We start from the raw sequence: 5,080 nt of genomic DNA, 5'->3' as shown, positions 1-5,080 counted from the left end.
TAAAAGTTTAGTGAGGCCCAGAACGAATTTGAAGAGCAACGAGCCAAGGACACAAAAACTAACAGGAAAAAAAAGCGAAGTGGCCCAGGAGCCTACCAACGAGGAAGTGAGGGCAGGAGCTGAGTGCAGAGCTAAAGCAGCACTCAACACCGATAAGGCAGGTGTGGAAAACCTAAGTGAATTCTTTGCATTGGTCATCAAAGCAGAGGATGTGGAGGAAATCCCCACACCTGGGCTATTCTTTTTAGGTGTCAAATCTGAGGAACTGGCCCAGGTTGAGGTGGCATTAGAGGTGGTTTTGGAACAAATTGATAAATTAAACAGTAATAAGTCAGCAGGACCAGAGTGTATTCCTCCAAGAATTCTGAAGGAACACGCATGAAATTGTAGAACTACTAACTGGGGTACGTAACCTATCACTTAAAATCAGCTGCTGCAGCAGATGACGCACAGATCGGTAATGTAATTTTTAAATATATTAGGAACAAAAAGAATCCTAACCATGGTATTGGTCTATTACTAGACAGAAATTGTAGAATTTTCAATAACAACCCAGAAAAGGCAGAAGTGTTCAATATTTCTGTTATGTATTTGGAGAAAAATAATTATATAGTCTCATCATATGGTGGTAACTCTTTCCAGTCTATTGGTACCTGTGGAGAATATTAAAGACAAGCTACTGGAGGCTGACATTTTTAAAACCATCACGGTCAAATAACTTGCACCCACAAGTTTTAAAACAGCTGGCTGAGGAGTTTGGTGGACTGTCAATATTGATATCTAATAAGTCTTGGAGAAGTTCCAGAAAACTGGAAGAAAGCAAGTGGTGTGCCACTTTTTAGATTGGGTAAATAGGGTGACCTGGGTAATTATAGGCCTTCAGCCAGACATCACTCTCAAGCAAGATAACAGAGTGGCTGATATGACACTCAATTAATATAGAATTAAAGGAGGGTAACAATTAACATCAATCAACATGAGTTTATGGAAAATAGATCCTGTCAGACTAATTGGATATCTGTTTCTTGATGAGATTACGAGTTTGGTTGATAAAGGTAATAGTATTGATGCAATATACTTAGACTTCTGTAGACCTGGTACCACCCATTTTGATTAAACTAGAATATAAAAGTAACATGGCACACATTAAAGGCATTAAAAACTGGCTGATAGGTCTCAAAATGTAACTATAAATAGGGAATCATCATCAAGCAGTTTTTAGGGGGATCGGTTCTTGGCCCTATGCTAGCTAACTTTTTATTTTTTAAATCAATGACCTGGAAGAAAACAAAATCATTGATAAAGTTTGCAGATGAGACACACATTGGGGGGAGTGATAAATAAAATGAAGAGGACCAGTCACGCTGGAGTGGTTGGTATACTGGTTAAGCAAACAATGTGTATTAAGACAGCTATATATAAATGTATACATCTAGAAACAAAAAATGTAATCCATACTTCCAGGATGGGGGACTATCTTGGGAAGCCGTGACTTTGAATAAGCTTTAGGGGTCATGGTGGAGATATCTCCCACTGCAATGCTGTGGCCAAAAGAGCTCATGCAATCTTGGACACAAACAGGGGAATGTTGAGTAGGACTAGAGAAGCTATTTTACATCTGTATTGGGCACTGGTACAACTGCTGCTGGAATCCTGTGCCCAGGGCGGCTGCCCACAATTCAGACATGTTGATAAATCAGAGACGGTTCAGAGAAGAGCTATGGGAGTGATTAAAGGGTCAGAAGCCTGCCTTTGTGTGATAAATACAAAGAGCTAAACCTATTTATCTTAACAGAGAAGGTTAAGAGATGACTTGACGACAGTCTATAAGTATCTACATGGGAAACAAACATTTAAGAATGGGCTCTTCATTTTTGTAGAGAAAGGTCTAACATGATGCAATGGCTGGACATTGAAGCTAGATGTTGGAAGTAAAGCTTACCTTTTAGTGGTGAGAGCAATTAACCATTGGAACACTTTACTGGGGTCATAGTGGATTCTCCATGACTGACCATTTTTAAATCACGATGAGACGATGGTCTAAGAGCTACTCTAGGAATTATTTGGGGGAAGATCTCTGGCCTGTATTATACAAGAGGTCAGACTAAATGATCACAATGGTCCCTTCCAGCTTTGGAATCTATGAATTGCCTCTCAACCCCCTTCCTTCCAACCCTGGACAGGTTTTGTGGGGTTAAGCACCCTTGCAAGGCAAGCCTCTCAGACCTCACGAATGAGCTGCTCTTAGCTGGTGAGGAAGCAGAGAGCGTTTATCGGGATGCCTAGGCCTTACACCACCAGTTTGCCAGCAAATTACTTCTCTAGCAGCCGCACACTAGTGCTCAAAGCTTCCTGTAGCGGCTGCCTCAACGCTCTGCTTTCTGATGCTCTGCGCGATGCAGGACGTGCTGCGTGGCACAGGCTCCGCGCTAGGAGGGGATGCAGTGAAACAGCAGCCTTAGATTTGTATCAATCAAATCCCACACTAAAAAGACGGCCCCTTCGTTTTGTTCACGTACTGCACGTAGCACAAAGGGACCCGGATCCATAGTTAGGAACTGCAAGTGTTACATAACTCCATCAAGAACCTGCCCTCCTTCAGCAATCTGTTATGGAAGCGGATCTCTCAGAGGGGAATGTGCAGGCAGAGCAGCAGCATTTTAAAAGAGAGACAGGACTTGACAGAGTAATTTATTTGAAGAAAAGTTCAGGGATGTTACCAGCTACAGGTTATACTAGCCAGTAGTAGATTAGCACGAAGACCAGTGACGTTCACATTAGATAATCATCTCCTGCTGTCCAATAGAAAAAAAGTCTCTGTCCACACAGGCGCTTTGGCCAGAAGCAAGGAAGCGGCAGCTTGTTCAATCACCCATGCTTCCCTGGGGAGAGAGGGAGTCACAGCTCCAGCACAGCGGCAAGACGCAAGGCACATTGCTGAAGTCCATTTCTGCGTAAAAGGTCGACACGCAGACCATGGCGCAGGATGGCCCCCGAGGCAGGCAGCATTGCTCCATACTCCAGGCACATGGCTCACTGCAGAGGTTATTTCAGTGACATTTACATAGCAGACAACAATAAATAAGGGGCAGGGAAATCAACTATTATACAGTTTAACAGCGTAATTTTAGGAACAATAAAGCCAAGGCCTCCTTCTAGAAAGAGTGACCCTTGCTAACTCAGACAAAATGATCCTCCTTCCTTTACAAAAACATTGCACTTTTTATACACCCAAGTCTCTTCCCAAGCCTTTTATTTACTTTGAACCAACCCAACAAATTGGTCACATTAGAAGATTCCTCACTAGTTGTCCAGGGCAGGAGTGAATAAGCCTTTGGAGACAGAGAGACTGGTCAGGGGAAGAGCTGTGTATGTGGAAATACAGTGGCAAGATACAAAAGGCAAGACTAGAGGTATGTTACAAATACTAAAGGAAGATTTCCTCACGTAGCAGCCTCCTAGAAGAGAGGTCAGGGGACCACAGCTGTCCAATGCGGTAGCTAGCCAGTGGTGTCCAATCTGTAGCCCTCAAGGTGTTAAGAAAACACGTCTGATTATGAATTGGAAGTGCATTCCCTGACCGTGTCCTGTGATTATTAAACTGAAGCATTGGCCCCATTACTATGGGAGACCATGGGAGCAGCTCTGACATACAGCCAAGCGCCCTTGGAGCTGCTGCTGCCCCTTCCCGGCTGCAGCCCAGCTGGCAGGGAAGGAAGTGGGAGCAGCTCTGGCTGCTCCAATGCCAGAGTCCTTCCTGGACTGCGAACACCTCAGGGTCAGCAGGATCGGCGCTTGAGTGACTTTATTTCCATTGGTGCAGGCAACATATTGACTTTGGCTCCTTGACCTTACTGAAATCTGTTCGGCTCTGAGGCTGAGCACCAGGCAGTATCACCTGCTCTCTAGCCTGTGGCTACAAGAGATTGAGGGATAACGGACTCCCAGAATCACATTTGAAAGAAGAAACAACTGAGACACCCAACTGCTAAAGTACCACAAATGTTCACTTGCTCAAAGCCGGTGACCATCCCTGGCGAGGAGAGAGAACCAACAGACTCCAAATGTTCTGCAGAGTCAGATGGGCTGGGTACAGCCCACACCCATTTCCTTTGCAAAATACATTCCAGGCATTCAGGTGAGACAGTGAGCAACTAACACTGAAGGCTACAGGCCTGCTGCTGGAGTGGATGTTGGCAGCGCATGGATCTAAGGCCTTGTTCATTCGGGGCTTGAGCCGTCCCTCCACCAGGTCTTGCAACGTAACTGAAAGTGGCAATGCAGCCGTCTCTGCAGCGCATGGAGACTGAATCTGAGACATCAAGACGAGCACACACATGACCTCAGCAGTCCCTGTTGTTGAGGAAGAGGGCATTCAACTGGATGGTGTTTGCCCTGCTTCTCTAGACACGGCCCCACAACCAGGGCTTAAGGGCTAACTGGCTTTTTCAGGACTAGTTCCGCTAATGCTGGCATTAGGTGGCCAGAGGACAGGGTGGGGCTGTGATTTGGTGAGCAGATAAGGCAGTTCTTGTCTTGTGATCCAGATTTGGTTTAAGGCCAGACGACTCCAGCCCCCTCCCCCAACCACATGATCTAATTCACAGTGCGTGGTCCCTGGGAGAGGAGAGGCGGGAAAGCCTTTGGTTGGCATGTGGACGGCGGCAGCAGAGAGAACGGCCTCGGTACGTCCCCTTGGAGCGTACAGCCACAGGCAGCACAGGAGGACGTCTCACTGAGGCGTTGGAGAGACAGACGGACAGGCTGGGGCAGCTGCTGCCTGTTCAGGGAGGTTTCCTGTGAATGGGGGCAGTAGTCAACACATGCTCCCTCTGGACCCCAAACAGCCCTTACAGTGGGGCACAGGACCTCCCCTTGTTGTCCCCCGGGCAGCAGCCAAGGCTGGGCTACCCCAGAGCAAAGAACAGGCCTCTGACTGAAGGGCCAGCAGAGGCCATGGTCAGCCGCTGTGGAGCGAGAGGGGTCTGCGCTGGAGAAAGCCAGGCCCAGCAGGCAATGCGGAGAGGGCAGCCCCCTCAGTCAGCCTGCACCTGCCCCCCAGGGCCTTTCGATGGGGAAC

The sequence above is a fragment of the Terrapene carolina genome, unplaced genomic scaffold (genome assembly GCF_002925995.2).
Source record: "Terrapene carolina triunguis isolate 2854851 unplaced genomic scaffold, T_m_triunguis-2.0 Scaffold833, whole genome shotgun sequence".
Taxonomy (NCBI): Eukaryota; Metazoa; Chordata; order Testudines; family Emydidae; genus Terrapene; species Terrapene triunguis.
This window is presented reverse-complemented; position numbering follows the sequence as displayed.